The sequence below is a fragment of the Ambystoma mexicanum genome, chromosome 2p (genome assembly GCF_040938575.1).
Source record: "Ambystoma mexicanum isolate Mex_15411 chromosome 2p, UKY_AmexF1_1, whole genome shotgun sequence".
NCBI lineage: Eukaryota > Metazoa > Chordata > Amphibia > Caudata > Ambystomatidae > Ambystoma > Ambystoma mexicanum.
The window spans coordinates 866,056,506-866,075,153 of record NC_090923.1 but is presented as its reverse complement, the minus strand read 5'-3'; positions in this window follow the sequence as shown (position 1 = coordinate 866,075,153).

Sequence of the window (18,648 nt, the reverse complement as noted above, 5' to 3'; positions counted from 1 at the left end):
CTACGAGGTCCTTCAGCGGGTCCCGTCCTTAAAGTGTGGCCAGACCACACGTTAAGGAAGGGACCCGCTGTGGGACTTCAGGGCAAATAACGGTACCGCTAATAGCGGTACCCTTATTTGCTCCTTCCCCATTCCCATTGAGCCATATGGGGGCTCAAATGGGAATGGGGAAGGGCCTTGGTGAATGGGGAATTACCGCCCCGCCAACCTTGGAATGGGGCGGTAATTCCCCCATTCACCAAGGCGGTGCCGTTAAAATACCGGCGGCAACCATGGCGCTACTAGCGCCATGGTTACCGCCGTCCATGTAATGAGGCCCTAAATCATGTAAAATGTGGTGTTTAGTCTGTGGTGCGTTATTGTCATATTGTGTTCAGCGCAAAAGGCAGGGATTTAATTTTTATTTTAAAACAAATTAAATGTGTTCATGGCTGAATGCTGCATTTGCAGAAATAACAGCCACATTCTTTTGATCAGTGAAGACAGCTTCAGAAAACAAGCAGCTCGAATATGGCTTGGTTTGCATAAAAGGGAAACTCAGCACTTTCTTTGGTAGTTCTGAGCAAAAAAACAAAAGAAGCAAATTTATGTAATTTGTATTAGAAGATGCACATACAGTGTTTAATATGCCCAGTGTGAGATTTATGGCTGCTTCAAGAGATGGCATTCCTTTGTCTTACTCGCAGACGGGTGTTGGGCAGTAGTGCACGGCAGAACAGATAACAGTTGCAGCCTTCAGCAGAAGAGAAGAGAGGAGGGCTCAGAAAAGAGCCAGACTCAAGACATTTCAGTTAGTTATAGCACTGGTTGTCGAGTTCCTCACATTGTTGGAATATTCATTTGAAGAGTAGAAGAGTTTGATTGCAAAGGTTGTGTTAGAGACAGTTGAAATAATATGTTGACATATTGGTGGTATGTTTTTAGTGTTTTAACGATCAGCAGCAGCACTTGATGTGTCGTGTACACAGACACATGCTGACACAATGAATGAAAAATACAGCTCATGTAAAGTGGCATGAATCAAGGAGCTATGTAAATATCAGAAGTATATATACATTGAGTAATGTTGAAATATAAAGTGAGGGTGGAGCTTTTTATAAGGATGGAGTAATTTGCATAGATGCATCTGTGTAATGGATGTTTTTGTTAATATATGGAGAAAAAGGGCTATAAAGTAGATTAATTAAAAAAGATGAATCCTTTTAAGTGGCGTGATTTGTGGCAAATAAAAATGCACATGTGAAAAATAGATTGAGAACATTTTAGATTTTAATTATGATATACAAGAATTAGTAAGGCTAGAGATAATGGGGGTAATTCATAGAATTTCGCACAAAAGTGGCGCATGCTGCTGGCGCACAGTGTGCGCGTGTGAATGTCTGCGCCAGCCGCGTGCGCTAAAATCGATTTCCACGCACAGCTTATTCATGGATTTTAGCCTCCAAAACCAGCCGTGGCGCAGAGTGGCGCAGCGACCCTGCAGCAGCGCCAGTTACGCCCCCAAGAACGCCCTCGCGCAAGGAAAAGCCATCAAAATTCCCAATTCAGTGCAAAGGGCTGCGCTAACCCTGGACCAGTTTACACGGCTGCCAAACAGCAAACGCCAAGCGGGGAACGTGTTTTACTGGGGTGCACGTGCAGTTTCACACGAGAAAGGGCCTTTGCGAGTGGGGTATGTGTATTACTGGGGTTTGCGGGAAGTTTCACATGCGATTTCAGCAGGGAATGTGTATTACGGGGTGTGCGGGAACTTTCACATGTGAAAGGGCCTGTGCGAGTGGGGTACGAGTATTAGGGGGTGTGCGGGAAGTTTCACACGCGATTGGCCTGGGTACGTGTATTTCAGGGGTGCGTGGGAAGTTTCACATGCGATTGGGCTGGGTACGTGTATTTCAGGGGTGCTTGGGAAGTTTCACACGCGATTTGTCTGGGTACATGTATTTCAGGGGTGCACGGGAAGTTCACATGTGATTGGGCTGGGTACGTGTATTTCAAGGGTGCGCGGGAAGTTTCACACGCGATTGGCCTGGGTACGTGTATTTCAGGGGTGCGCGGGAAGTTTCACACGCGATTGGCCTGGGTACGTGTATTTCAGGGGTGCACGGGAAGTTTCACACGCGATTGGCCTGGGTATGTGTATTTCAGGGATGCGCAGGAAGTTTCACATGTGATTGGGCTGGGTACGTGTATTTCAGGGGTGCGCGGGAAGTTTCACACGCGATTGGAGTAGGGTACGTGTATTACTGGGGTGCGCGGGAAGTTTCACACGCGATTGGCCTGGGTACGTGTATTTCGGGGGTGCGCGGGAAATTTCACATTCGATTGGACTGGGTACGTGTATTTCAGGGGTGTGCGGGAAGTTTCACACGCGATTGGCGTAGGGTATGTGTATTACTGGGGTGCACGGGAAGTTTCACACGCGATTGGCCTGGGTACGTGTATTTCGGGGGTGCGCGGGAAGTTTCACACGCGATTGGGCTGGGCACGTGTATTTCAGGGGTGCGCGGGAAGTTTCACACGCGATCGGCCTGGGTACGTGTATTTCAGGGGTGTGCGGGAAGTTTTACACGCGATGGGCCTGGGTACGTGTATTTCAGGGGTGCGCGGGAAGTTTCACACGCGATTGGAGTAGGGTACGTGTATTACTAGGCTGCGCATGAAGTTGCACACGCGATTTTGCTGTCAGAGCGGGGAACGCGTATTTCGGGGTGCGCGGGGAGTCCTACACATGAATTGGCAGTGTGGGTCCTCCCAGGTGTCCCCTCTACCCCCTCCACGGCCCCTGCAGGCAGCCCACACCACAGGGGACTACCCTGCACCCCTGGTCGTGTCCCGCAGACAGCCCATCCACCATGGGCATGCCCCCCAGCCAAGCCACATGTCACGTTGCAATATGATCACCAACTCATATATCCCAGCACCCCCACCCCCCAGCAGTGAGGGGCACCTGCCAGCAGGCCCCCACTCATGTCCCACACATGTCCCCCAGCACCCCCACCCCCCAGCAGTGCAGGGCACCTGCCAGCAGGCACCCACACATGTCCCCTAGCACCCCCACCCCCCATCATTGATAGGCACCTTCCAGCAGGCCCCGACACATGTCCCCCTGCACCCCCACCCCCCAGCAGTGAGGGGCACCTGCCAGCAGGCCCCCACACATGTCCCCCTGCACCCACAACCCCCAGCAGTCAGGGGCACCTTCCAGCAGGCCCCCACACATGTCCCCCTGCACCCCCACCCCCCAGCAGTCAGGGGCACCTGCCAGCAGGCCCCCACTCATGTCCCACACATGTCCCCCTGCACCCCCACCCCCCAGCTGTCAGGGGCAGCTGCCAGCAGGCCCCCAATCATGTCCCACACATGTCCCCCTGCACCCCCACCACCCAGCAGTCAGGGGCACCTGCCAGCTGGCCCCCACTCATGTCCCCCAGCACCCCCACCCCCCAGCAGTCAGGGGCACCTGCCAGCAGACCCCCACACATGTCCCCCTGCACCCCCACCCCCCAGCAGTCAGAGGCACCTGCCAGCAGGCCCCCACTCATGTCCTCCCCGACAGGTAATCACACTCCAGACCCATGCCCCTCATGGCCACCCAAATCCCACCCCAGTCCAACACCCCACATTGAATTCCCAAAGTCATGATAGAAAATACATAACCAGCATGGCCATGAATCAATGTCCCTCAGACCCACGCAATGGTGACACTTGACTGTGAAAAGATCAACATTGTGACATGCACAAAACAAAAGAGATAAGACCACATGAGTAAAGTATATAATAAATGTGTATTCAATAATTAACCAAATGAATAAAAAAAACACACAATATTGGAAATTATGAAGAAAAAGCTGCATGTCCAAAATATTCAAATAAAATGTGTGAAAGCAGAATCCAAATCAATCCAAAAGAAAATGGGTCCAAAGAGTCTGTCCGTCCACCCAAAGCCAAAGTGTAAAAAAAAGACACATCCATTGATCCATGGTAAAAAAGAAACTTAATGAAGTGAAATCCAGTGTTGAACTATATACAAAGCACAAATCCATGGTCCATGAGCCCAACCATTGAAAGGAAACCTACAAAAACCCTACCTAATGAACAACTATATACAAAAAGGTGGGGCATTGTCCAAGCGCCCCAAATGAAATGAAAACCAAAAGGAAACCTAACACTAATTAACTATATACAATGGCAGTGGGCTAGTCTGACGGCTCACTTCCTGATTTCCCGGGCCAGGGCATCATCGAATTCCTGCTCGATGTCCCGGAGGCGGTCCTCTTCTAAGGCCCCGAGGGTTCACAGGGACGATGACATCTGGACCTCCAGGTCTCTGCGAATTGCCTCGAGGCACTCGGCCCACCTCAGAGCCCTTTGCATGGAGTTCTCCGCCCTGACCATCGTGAGCCGTGCCTCTTCCGCCCGCTGCCGCTCCGCATCTATAGCATGGCCTAACCGCTGCCACATGGAAGACACTTCCCGTCCTGGGTCCTCCTGCCCTCCGGCCGATGCCTGCCCCTCCGATGTGGAAGGCCCCGAGCCATCATTGCTCCCACCTTGTTGCTGCTGCTGCTGTGCCTGTGCCCGTGCCCTGGCTCCTGCTGCCTGCACATCCTCCTCCGGCTGGGGTGCAGTTGTTGAGGTGGCCACCCCTGCTGGATGTCCAACTCCCGACTGTGGCAGGGATGTGTCCTCCACCAGCCTGGCCGCACGGTCAGAGGCAGCTCCACAGGGTACCCAGGTGATACATGGGTGGGAAGATGGCACAGAGGACGACTGGCGCATAGGGGGTTCAGGTGAGGAGGGGGTCGAAGCAAGGTTCAGCAAATGGTGGAATCTGACCTGGGTGACCTGTCCCAGTAGGCTGACGTGGTCAACGAGCCATTCGAGATGATGTGCAGTCTCCCCATGAAAAGACTGCAGGTCACCTTGCATGGCCCGTTGACGCAACGCCACCCCACCCAAGACAGGCTCAACCCGGTCCCGGATAGCCACGTCCACAGGGAGAGGAAGGCCAGTTGTTGTAAGCGGATCCCCTCCCTGAAAACGGGTCTGGACGTAGGCATCCCTGCTGGTGCAGGATGATGCAGTCACAGGATCGGGGACAGGATTACACACAGGCACCTCCGCGGCGGCCTTTGCTGCCTCCTGTCCCTGCCCCTGCACTTCACCACTGGTACCAGTGGAATCCCCACCTCCAGACCCCGTCTCTGTCCCTTGTGCGGCCCCTCCTCCACCAAACCCCCCACAAACTTGGATGACTCCATGCCATATTCATTCGTCGGACCCTGTGGGATCTCAGCTGCCCCTTCTGCTGCCGAGGAGTCCAACTCCGACCTCCGCCTCTTGGACCTACCCTCGGCAGCTACGGCCTGGGACACGGCACCGGACTCCTCACTCCCTGACAAGATCACAGCCTGGAAGGGGAGCTAGGCCTTGCGACTCCGGCTGGTGGTGTGATCCCCGTCGCTGTGCTCCACAGCACCCCCTCCGCCCTCTTCATCAGTTGACTCTGCAGACAGGGAGAGATAGGAGACAGGCATCAGGACACTGTACAATGGACTGATACACACATGCCAGTTGCACATGAGTGGCTGTGTCAAACTTCAGACATGGCATCACAATCCCCAAACACATGGCATGTCAACTCACACACCTGAGCAATTCCACAGCCATATAGCAACAGCCAGCACCATCCATACACATACAACAGCATGAGCAGCAAAAGGTGAGCCAGACATCACATGAAACACAGTGAGTGCAATAGACATGCACACACGCCACTACACTTACATGCATGTGCACACCTCCACCAACTGTCGCAGTGATGAGATCGGCATCCATGTCACATCTGGCAATCAGTCTTCTACATATCAGTGTCCCAAGCATCCATGTTGCATCACTTTTGTACCCTTGTGCAGTTGGAACCGACATCCATGTGTGACACCACAACCATGCCAACTTACATACACAGTCATTCAAACATGTGTGCTCACACATCTGCATTTGGCATGCAAGCTTACACACACATGCACCATCCATGTGTCTCACACATGAGAGGACTCGCATGTGTTAGCCTCACGGCCCTGTACATACACATCCATACATGGCCCGACAAAACCACATGTGCATCCTGTTTGTATGTGGTACATGATAGTTGTTTCATGGGAGGTTTAAGTGAAGAACCATTGATGTGTACCTCTGCCTGCGATCAGAGTATTCTTGTAAGCTGCATGTGTTGCAGTGAGTGGCACATAATATTGTCACACTATGTAGCATTTTTCATCTCATCATGTCCATCTCACACGGATGGGTGACAGTACTCATTCACTGACATATGGCAGTACTTGTCATATGTACCATGCCTATGGTACATGCCATCTTTGTGATGGCATGTGTCATGTATGTGGATTGGACATGCCACTCACAGGCCAATGTGTAATGGCACTGCTACCCAGCATGCAGCTAATGTGTTGCTCTTCCATCTTGGTGTCATCAGTGTCTGCCATTTGCCTCCCCTTCCAACTCAGTGACAGTGCATGCATGGGAGGGTTATAGTCATGTGGAACATGTGTCAATCATGTACTGGTTCTGTAGCTTGTCAGGCCTATTTATGTGCCATGGTGCTAATGCCTGTTTCCATTTTTTGTCTTTCATGTTTTTGCAGGGGATGACGCACTTGATGCTGTTGAGGTTGAGGAGATGGTGCAGACCCAGGAGGGATCTTGGGCATGACCGGGCACCAGTGGGGGACGTGGTGTGGTGGGTGAGAACCCAATCTTGCTGCAGACCATTCTCTCCAGGGGTGTCTCTGGGTGCACCTCCCCAGACCTCTATTCAGGTGCTGATTCAGATGATGAGACCTATGTGGCGTCGCAGGTAAGTCGTTCTGGCAGGGATTCTGTTCTGTCCAACCCACCTGCACCAGGGGTAGAACCCTCTATGGGGATGTCAGTGTTAGTAGGTCCGCCTTTGGTGGTTACGGATGTAGGGTCACACTCCACAACATCTGATCCTGTTCCTGGGCAAGCAGATCAGAGGGGGAATGCAGTCCTGCAGCCTCAGGCAGTGCCGGCACAGCAAGGCGCAATTCACCTTGCCCCAAACAGGTGTGGTACCCGCCGATGCGGTGGCCGTACGCCACCAGGCAATAACGCATGGGAGCAATCCATATACGGTATGGCAAACCAACAGGCAGCATCAGCTGAGATGATGGCTCAAGCAATGGAGAGGGTGGCCACTTCCATTGTCCCCCCTGAAAGGCAGATGGAGCAACTACAGCAGGCAACAGACTCCATTTGCCAATCACACAGGGAGGACTTGTTGGCGTCCAACAGGGACAGACGGGCGGCACTGGAGACTCTACGTCAATCGATATCAATAGAGTCCCAGGGCCACAGGGAAGCCCTGAGGGTAGAACTCCATCACCTCAGGGAGACTCTTGTTGACCTTGAGGCTTCCACTAACTTGAGGACAGAACTGCAGCTGGAGCGGCTCACACGTTCGCTCTCAGCTGAGATGCAGGCAACTCGGGAGGAGATCCGGGCATCACGTCAGGTGGTGCATGGGGATCTCCGCACTATAATCCTCCAGAACGAGACCTTCCACACCCGCATGCTTGCTGCCATGGAGGACCAGACCAGGGCTTTGCGTGGGCTGCCTCCCATAGTGCCACCACCTCCTGATGCAGCAGCAGAGGGTGGGGAGAGCAACAGCAGCGATTCTCTCACAATAGCGTAGCCATGCAGGCCATGAGCCCATGGAGGTGTTTTTTTTTCCCAACATCCACACAGGTGGCTGTTGGTGTGCACCCTGTCCTCAGACCTCCTGGTTGGCCTCCCCCACCGCCCCTGGCCCCCACATGGCCATTTTTGATTTTTGATTTTTTTTACAGTGTGTTGCCTTTTGTGGCTCCCGTGGACATCCACTGTCTTCCGGCTGGGCACATGCAGGCTTGTCCTGAGTTTGGGTTAGATGCTTGGGTTCGTGAGACACACACCCCTCCTGCTTCCCGTTTCCATGGGTTTGCAAAGGGTGTGCCCAAGTGACAGTGGCCCTCATTACGACCCTGGCGGAAATCGGAAAACGATGGCGGAAATGCAATACCGCCATCGAATAGCGCTCGGTGCGACTATGACCCGTCACCGCAAAGTACGAAGCCATTAGCGACACCGTAGTGAACGCCAACGCTAACTGCACCAAGCACGCGCGCGCGCGCCATGCCAAACCGCAAACACCACCATGGCGCAACGGTACGCCAATTCCGACCCTAGCGGACATGTACCTAACGCCATCAGGCATGGCGTAATGTACCATTCCGCCATGGTGAGAAGTACGGCATCGCGAATCAACCGTAAACGGCCCCACTGAGTGCCTGTACACCGCTCCCTGCCCACAAAGTACAACTCCCCGTAGGTGCAATGAAGCCACAATGCAACCATTGAAATGTACAAGTCACCCATGCATGGCAACGAACAAAAGAAACACAAGAGGGGCCAATGGGAGCTGCAGGGCACAGATGGCACGAACACAGAAGCCATTCCAATGGACATGACCACAGTCCCCCACCAAGAAACGCACGCAAACACAGGCACCTGTGACCAGTCATATTCCGAGAATCACATCATTCCACCAGTCCACCTGGCTGACCGGCATCTGTTACACAAAACCCAATCCCCCGCCCCTGAGCATGACAACATTCAAACTGTCATATTGGCAGCCCCCATCCCTGACCTCACGGGCTTAGTAGGCAAACGCGCCCAGTACAGTACCACGCAACTAAACTCCGAAGCTGGAACCCAATGCAGATCTCCTCACAATACATCGCCCCCCAAATAGGCATATGCCACATCACTTGCAAAGAAAAACGCTACACGGGCCAAATCAGAATAGAAATTTAATGCACATCAAAGTCACCAAGCCCATACAGCCATCAGGCCATGAACTCCTAAACACCAATCACCATTGTGGGCTGCATCCGCAAGAAATGACCAGCCACTACTTGTGTGTCGTCCTGTTCCCTCATGGTACACAGAGCCACATTCACGTACGAAAAGGCAACATGGAAGCGCACAGAACCGCAGGGCCGTCCCAATGGGGAGGCACTAGTCCAGCCGAAAGGCCGAAATGTTGCTCCGAGCCACCAGTACAGCGTAAGGGCATGTGGGCCATTGGCGATCGTCCCATAAGATCGTAATGCTGCTCCACTGATTAACACGAAGCAGCAGGTGTCGGGAGTAAAACCCATCTGCAGGAGTGGCATACAGATGGCAGTGGCAAAAGGGGAGGAGATACCTGTCAACCAAAAGAAAAGAAAAAGAACAGAATGGCCATCAGAACTACATTCCAACAACTCACTTCAATGATCACACGAAATCCACAGCCATATGCATGCTAGCCCACTCCAAAGGATCATCACCACCCCAAAACCACTTGCGACTCCTAACCATCTATATCGAGGTGCAAACACCATCACAAACGAGTGTACCTGTGCATGCGTCTGTCAAAACAGAATCCATCAGATGGGAATGTTAATGTGCATGGACACAAGTGTCTGAGGGCGTGTCGAGACAGGGAGGGCTCAACAAGGCCAGATAGACGATGGTCCCACCATGGCAGCCCTGCATCACATAGCGTAGGGGAGGCGGATAGATCCCAAGAAGCCCTGTACATGGCAAACTCTGTATCAAATCACCTGCCCATGCATCCATTCATCATTCCCTCATCCCGGAATCAAAACGCCTGAATAATTACTCACATAACATTAGAAACATCCATTGAGTCTGTGCGTTATGCAGCCTGCAAAATCCACAGTGCCCCAGCCCGTAATTCCGGTGTTGTGAAGTAACATGTATCTGGGAACGGCCGGCCTCATCGCCCACGTAGCAATTGCGCATCCCAAACTATTCATATCAATCATTGCTCCCTCGCCATGGGCCCTGTCTCAAGGACATTGAACAACAGAACGTTATATTTGCAGTCAGACCTGTGGGCATCTCCTCGCCGCTAGCTGGAAACCGAAAGCGCCGCCCTTGGAATTCCACATTTGCAACATCACGCCGAAAAGGCATCTGTGGCCGTTTGAAATCACTAATTATTCCATCGAGTGCGGCTGTGTGTGAAAATGTCAACTGCCTTCACCCACAAATGGGACGCCCCGCCCGTCATTGCAACTCGGTAAAGTGATGCATGAGGGCCCACCGTTACTCGAGTACTACGTTCCACTGACCCTTCACAAGTCTGTTCGCGACTGCACAGATAGTATGTGCAACAATGGGACCACAGCAGAATGAACATGTCAACCAATGTTACACGGCCATCGGGTACAAATACATGATTGCAATAGCAAGATGCCATTCCCAGATTTGCAGCGTTGTGCGCGGGACGTGCTCGGCCAAAGGGGAGAGCAGCTTGCACAGGTGGAATTAATCACCACAGGTGGAGGCCATACAGCCTGAAAACACATAAATTGCACAGCCAGTCTCCTCCCACAACCACACCGAAATGCTACCGGCAGGACTCGCGATGTTGGCCCTGGGGGACATGATAGCACTGCAACTACTCCAACTCCAAGAAGAAGACGAACACCAACTGCAACCGGCCGCACGAAGGAGACGCAGGAGGAGGAGGAGGGCAAGGCAGGGCCAGCAAGGGCCGCCAGCACAGCCACTACCACCACGCAGGCAGCCCGCAATCCCACGCCTCCGAGCACATCCGTTCGACCTCACTGATGAGCAGATCCACACCCTCTACCGTCTGGACCGGGACACCATAGCCGCCATTGTGGACATGACACAGGCTGACCTTGTCAGCATGATAGATAGCCCAACCGCCATCCCACCCCTACTGAAGGTGGTGTCTGTACTCCACTTCCTGGCCACAGGCACCTACCAGCACACAGTCGGACAGTTGCATGGCATTTCTCAGCCACTGTTCTCACGGACACTATTGCAAGTGCTCGATGCCCTCCTGCAGCACGCAGACGACTACATCTCTCTACCACGCTCGGAGCAGGAAATTACCAACACAAAAGTGGGATTCCATGCACTTGCCGGCATACCGGGTTGCATTGGTGCCATCGACTGCACCCATGTGGAATTGGTCGTCCCACATGCAATGGAGGCCCAGTACCGCAACAGAAAACAATTTCATTCCCTGAATGTACAAATGGTGTGTGACTCCAACAGGATCATTACACATTGTTGTGCCCGATTCCCTGGATCTACCCATGATTCTATGGTCTTGAGGAACTCTACAATACCACGCTACATGGAGCGACACGCAGGGAACAGATCCTGGCTACTCGGTGAGTCTCATTACATGCATGATTATGTGGGGAATGTGATTTGGCAATGACCTGGCAGGAAGGGGGGGGGGGTGTGCGTACGTATCAATGGCATTCCACATCATAGGTTTCTCGTCCACATACAGGTGATGCTGGATATCCACTGAAGAGATGGCTCCTCACACCAGTCCGGAACCCACGGGACCAGCATGAGGAGGACTACAACCATGCCCACTCACGTACCCGTGTAGTCATTGAACAGGCATTCGGCCTACTGAAGACTCGTTTCCGCTGCCTCAGCAGGTCTGGCGGGGCACTCCTGTACCGCCATGAGAAGGTTGCAAAGATGGTGATGGCATGTGTCATGCTCCACAACATGTGCGTACGTAGAAATGTGCCCATGCCCCCTGACGCAGAACTGCAAGCACCTGATGATGGTCATGATGAGGGTGGGGATGTGGCAGCACCTCATGGAGTCTGCGAGGCACCGGAGGCCCGTGACATTCGTCAGCATCTCATTGATGTATGCTTCTAGCACTCACGCCTGGTGGCTGATACATGGACACGGGACTCGTGGCACTGTGCGTGTCTGGGACATGCACAATATGGACTGTACGCCTATGATGGCCTAGTACACAAAAATCAATGTCCACACATCTCATTGGTTGATCGTGCACTTTATATGGCATATGTGATGTCATGTTGAACACCCTATCGACCCGCCACCCAAGTGAGCCCAACACACCCCCTCCACCCTCCTACCTCCCCCCCGAACCCCAGTGTCCAAAGATGCTCATTGTCAGTGGGCTGTCGCTATTGCAAGCCCCCTCTGCGGGTATCAGGGGCACCCCTGCCTGTGGAGCGCAGGTTCCTTCCAGATCTACGTTGGGGGCTGCCCTGGACGGAACTTGCAACGGATGATGTGTCTGCCTGCTCACGTCCATGCATGTCCCTAAGGGTTTGCGAGAGCTCAGTGAGCACACGGCGCACTGCGGCAAGTTCGGCACATACGTCTTTGGACGTCGCATGCAGTTCCCCCCTCAGGCTCTCGGTGCTTCTCTCCATTTGGACTCTCAGGCTCTCGGTGCTACTCTCCATTTGTGCCCTTAGCGTCTCTGTGCCTCTCTCCATTTCTGCCCTAAGTGTCTCAGTTGATGTTTCTATGTCTGCCTTAGTGCCCCCACATTCATCGGCATGGTCCTTGAGGAGCGTGGCCATTTGCTGCTGTTGCACGATTAACTTGTCGAGGGACTGTTGCCTCTGCTGGGCCATGCCCATTTGTGGGGGTGTCACAGAGGGGCTGTTGTCCTCATGTTGCCTTGCCACAGGGCTTGTGGGGGATGGCCAGTCGTTGTCTTGTGGGTGCCCCTGCGTGGTATCCTCATGTTGTACGGGATGGGACAGACAGGGGGATTGGGACAGGTCATGGATGGATCTGACTTCGACATCCCCGTTTTCTGTGTCGGAGCATGCTGCCATCAATGGGGTGTCACCTATGGTGCTGCTGCCACCAGAGGCAGTGCCTTCTGTGGCATCCATTGGGGGGACCTGTGGTGGTGGTGTTGTGGGCATGCTGGCTGCTGGGGTGCCTGTTGATGTTCCCTCCTCTGTGCTGCCACCTGATTTGTGCTGCTGCCGTGTCTTGATGCGTGCAGCTGAGGTGGAGGGTCTCTGGCCGTTGGTCTTGGCCCTCTTTGCAGGTGTGCTGGTAGGGGTGTCCTGTAGCTCGTCGTTTGGATCGGACCCTGTGGTGGAGTAAAGGAGGGCGAGGGTTAATGATGGGTCTGTGGGAATTGGAATGGCATTGTATCACATGCTCTGGGGTGGTACCTGAGGGTGATTTGGGTCGGGTCCTTGGAGGTGCTTTGATTTGTGTGTGGAGTGAGGGTGCAGTTGTTTGGCAGCCTGCAGTTAGGGTGTGCCTGCTGCACGTGTAGTGCGTGTATTAGGGGTTTTTAATTATTTATGTATTTATTGTGGGTTTTAACGTGCGCTATCAGGCCGATGTGTGTGGCCGTTCTCCTGGACATGTGTTTCTGTTGCACTATGTGGACGCATGGTACTTCACATGGATGGACTGTGTGGATTTGGCATTGTTTTATCTGGTACACCTACCTGAATCTTCGGATGTCTGCACTCCTTTCTCCATCCCTCCGACTCCCTCTATGCTCTCCATTCCGATGGTGGAGGCACAGATTTCTTCCCAGGGGGTCAACTTGATGGGTGATTCAGGACCTCCCCCGGTGGCTGTGGCAATGTTGCGGTTGGCAGAGAGTATGCTGCGGACGCGTATCCGCAGGTCGTCCCATCGCTTGCGGCATTGCTGTGGGATGCGGGGTGCGGTCCCCACCGCACTTACCCGCTGTGCCACCAGAGCCCATATGGTCTTCTTGTTTGCAAGTGCCGTTCTGGTCATTTGCGTGGAGAAGACGACGGCAGCATTCTCCTGGAGGGTCTCTGTTAGCACGGTGAGTTCCTCGCGGGAGAAGTGGACCTGCCGCTTGCGGTCGCACGCTTTCTTCGCTACTTTTCCCATTTGTCTTGGTTTCGCTAGGGTGGGTGACGGGTTGGGGTGTGTTTCAGGGTAGTGATTTTGGTGGTTGTGTGGTTTTAGTGGTTTTATAGGTGTACGCCGGGATGTTTCCCGTTCCGGGCCCATGTTTTAACTTCCGTTTCCGTATATTTCCGGTCACCGTACTTTCCGGTAGGCGCACACTGCGGTGACCGCTAAGAGGGGTGGCGGTATTGCACCTAGGGCGCCGTACGGCGGCGGTGTGGGCCGTTTTGGGGTCATTTCCGCCATCGCGGACTTTGCACTTCCGCCGTGGCGTGGTGCTCGTGCCCGATGGGTCGGAATGGGCCGCACTTTGCTCCTTCGTGCAATGGCGGAAACGCTATTTACGCTGTGGCGCTCCGGTCAGTCGCTTTCCGCAAGGGTCGTAATGAGGGCCAGTGACTTACACAGTGACGTTGGACTCCCATGAGCTGTGTGAGCAGTCTGTTGTCAATACTGTGTATACATTCCTAGTGGATATTTTTGTTGTATTGTACACTGCATGGTGTATTGATATGTGCTTGTGCATCCATGTCTTCCTCCTAATTTGCAAGTTCCTTCCTCATGTCTTCACAAGGCCGTCTACTTTGCAGATGGATTTCATGTTGTATGCAGTACACTGGCAAATTTGCGTGGCAGCAACACTACAGTTGTAAGGGGTCGATGTGCTGGCTTATTCAGGTTGTAAGACTACCACTACTTTCACTTAGTACTGTCATGTTTTAGCAATTTGGGGGGTGTGGGGATCGGGTCTGTATGGGTGCATGCTTGAGAGTGTGTGTGCTGAGTTAGGGGGGTGGGGGTTCGAGTTTGTGCCTGATTGGAGATGTTGGCCCGAAGTGTGATGGGAGCCATGGGGCTTAGTGTTTGTTTGGGGGTGAGGGGGCCATGGGGCATGGTGTTTGGCTGGAGGTGGGAGGCATGGGGCATTGTGTATAGTTGGGGGTAAGGGAGCCATGGGGCATAGTGTTTGGTTGGGTGTGAGGGGGCCATAGGGCATAGTGTTTGGTTGGGGGTGGGAGCCAGGGGGCATTGTGTTTCACTCCAAGAGTGAACCCAATAATAAAGCTGAAACAGGCACAGTTAGGAGATGTACATCCTTTGCTTTATGAGGAAACCTGACCCAACGAAGGCCATACTCCTCTTGGCCAACCCAAACAGCAAACTATAGCAGTGAAAAAGAACTGAATGTCCAATCAAGGGTCAATAAAATATATATGATTGAACAGACGATATACAATTACTAAATTGAAATGATTCATGCCAATGGATAATGTGTAGTACTAAATGCACGTTTGAAATGCAAATGAAATTTGTTACACCTCAACAAGATATTCTTTTTCCATGCGATTAATACAAATTGTGGGTTGAAGGAGCCTCCTGCGACGCCCCACCTAACGGCCCGCCCACATTTACTTTTCGGGCCACTATAGCCCTCATACTTTCAGCCCTCTCTCAAAATCAGTTGTGCAGCCCTGGCATAGATGTATGTCTTTTAATAACACAAAATTGTTGTTGTTTCGGTAGGGATGAACACAATGTTACACTTCCAGGTGAACAATCTCAGGCTGGTATGGTAATGACAGTTGACTGTCCCTTGAGTCATCATCATTGATTGTCAGATGGTATGTGCAGGGCTGTGTGCACTCCAAAGGGGTGTGATTTTAGGTGAAGTAATTAGACACCAGCTGCATACGGGCTGCCTCAGCCCGTACCCTTTCCCCTCCCATGCGCAGCGGGCGTGCATGTGGTTGGGGATGTGGGGGCACCACCATATCTACGGGCAGGCCCTGGCGTGTTGCAACATTGTGCAGGACACATGCTGCCACTATGATCCTGCACACTACTGGGGGAGCGTATAACAGCTGCCCGCCAGAACGGTCAAGGGAGCGAAAGCGTGACTTGAGCACTCCGAATGTGCGCTCCACTATGCCCCGGGTTGCAATGTGGGCTGTGTTGTATCTTACCTCGGGTGGTGTGGTGGGCTTCCGAATTGGCATCATCATGTGGGTGCTCAGAGGGTAGGCACTGTCCCCTGGGGAGGTGGTGATGGGTATCATTAGTGGGGTTGTGACATTACTCAGTATCTGTCATGCATGCATGTGCAGTGGCATTTATACTAACCAAGCAGCCATGTGTCGCCATGCCGCCCAGTTTCTAGGTCCCGGTTTAGGGTTGACATTCTGTAGATGAAACTGTCGTGGGTGGACCCTGGATAGTTGGCATATACTGAGGTGATGATTCCCTTGGCATCACATACTACCTGGACGTTGATGGAATACAAGTGCGTGCGGTTTCTATAGATGTGCTCAGATGCCCTGGGGGGACGTAGAGCCACATGAGTGCAATCAATGGCACCTAGCACTTTGGGAAATTGTGCCACCCCGTAGAAATCCTGGACGGCAGCCTGCCTTTCTGCAGGTGTTCTGGGCTGGTATATGTGCCTGCGGACTGATGGGCGTGCAGTGATGATGGCCAAGACCTGGTGTAGACAGCATGACTGCGTGGCCTGTGACACCCCCCCCACTATGGCACGTGTCCGCTGAAATGATCCAGTGGCCAAGAAGTGCAGTACATTAAGGACCTTTTCCAGGGGGCTGAGTGCTTGGGAGCACAGAGTGGGTGATGTGAGGTCATCCTCCCACTCACTGACCAGGTCGAGTATTATGTGAGGTGGAAACCTGTACCTCCCATACACCTGGTCATCAGGCATCCCAAAAAGGTTGGTTCTGGGTATAAAAATTCTTGCCCTGACTATCCTCCTCCTCCTCCTGCGGTATCCCACGGCCACTGCTGCTAGGAACGGTATATTCATCCTGGCGTCTGAGCTTGATTGTTGTTTGCGTGCACTTTTATGCTGCGCGGGTCAACTTACGCCTGCTTCCTGCTGGTGTACGTCTTTCCGGATTGGCGCGTCTTTTTTGGCACATGCCTTAGCCCCGTTTGATTCCATTAATATGTGTTGTAGGCGAGCGTGTGGCTGTTCCGCGCACTTGCCTCCTGTACTTCCCCGCCCACCCCAGTAATACACATACCCTGCTCGCCCAGGCCCAATCGCGTGTAAAACTTCCCGCGCGCCACAGAAATAAATGTACCCCACTCACACAGGGCCTATCGCGTATGAAACTTCCCGCGAACCCCAGATTTACACGTACCCCGCTCGCCCAAGGCCTATCGTGTGTGAAACTTCCCGCGAACCCCAGATTTACATGTACCCCGCTCGCGTGTGAAACTTCCTACGCACCCCCAAAATACACGCACAAGCTATTTTTGACACAGCGGGTGTCCGTGTTTGTCGCGTAGCCCTTTGCACGTCATTTGTCCTAGAGAGCCACAGTATGGGACATTCATCAGAGCTGTATATACGTGCTTTTTGTTAGCGCACATTTTTTTAATGTGCAGGGACGCTACCGCCTGCCTTCGTGTGGCGGACGTGTTTTGATGTACATAGTTGACTTTTGGTTTGTGTCATGAGATCGCCATTTCAAGGCTGGGAGGTGGGGATGCTGGGGGACATGAGTGGGACATGAGTGGCAGCCTGCTGGCAGGTGCCCTGCACTGCTGGGCGGTGGGGTGCTGGGAGACATGGGTGGGACATGAGTGGGGGCCTGCTGGCAGGTGCCCTGCACTGCTGGTGGGTGGGGGTGCTGGGGGACATGAGTGGCGTCCTGCTGGCAGGTGCCCCACACTGCTGAGGGGTGGGGGTGTTGGGGGACATGAGTGGGGGCCTGCTGGCAGGTGCCCCTTAGTGCTGGGGGATGGGGGTGCTGGGGGACATGAGTGGGGGCCTGCTGGCAGATGCCCTGCACTGTTGGGGGGTGGGGGTGCTGGGGGGTATGAGTGAGGGCCTGCTTTCAGGTGCCCTGCACTGCTGGGGGGTGGGGGTGCAAGGGGACATGAGTGGGACATGAGTGGAGGCCTGCTGGCAGGTGCCCTGCACTGCTGGGGGTGGGGGGCTGGGGGACATGAGTGGGGGCCTGCTGGCAGGTGCCCCTCAGTGCTGGTGGTGGGGGTGCAAGGGGAAATGAGTGGGACATGAGTGGGGGCCTGCTGGCAGGTGCCCTGCACTGCTGGGGGGTGGGGGTGCAAGGGGACATGGGTGGGACATGAATGGGGCCTGCTGGCTGGTGCCCTGCACTGCTGGGGGGTGGGGGTGCTGGGGGACATGAGTGGGGGCCTTCTGGCAGGTGCCCCACACTGCTGGGGTGTGGGGGTGCTGGGGGACATGAGTGGGGGCCTGCTGGCAGGTGCCCTGCACTTCTGGGGGGTGAGGGCGCTGGGGGACATGAGTGGGGGCCTGCTGGCAGGTGCCCTGCACTGCTGGGGGATGGGGGTGCTGGTGGACATGAGTGGGGGCCTGCTGGCAGGTGCCCCTCAGTGCTGGGGGGTGGGGGTGTTGAGGGACATGAGTGGGGGCCGGCTGGCAGCTGCCCTGCACTGCTGGGGGTGGGGGTGCAAGGGGACATGAGTGGGACATGAGTGGGGGCCTGCTGGCAGGTGCCCTGCACTGCTGGGGGGTGAGGGTGCGTGGGGACATCAGTGGGGGCCTGCTGGCAGGTGCCCCCCACTGCTGGGGGATGGGGGTGCTGGTGGACATGAGTGGGGGCCTGCTGGCAGGTGCCCCTCAGTGCTGGGGGGTGGGGGTGTTGAGGGACATGAGTGGGGGCCGGCTGGCAGCTGCCCTGCACTGCACTGCTGGGGGTGGGGGTGCAAGGGGACATGAGTGGGACATGAGTGGGGGCCTGCTGGCAGGTGCCCTGCACTGCTGGGGGGTGGGAGTGCATGGGGACATGAGTGGGGGCCTGCTGGAAGGTGC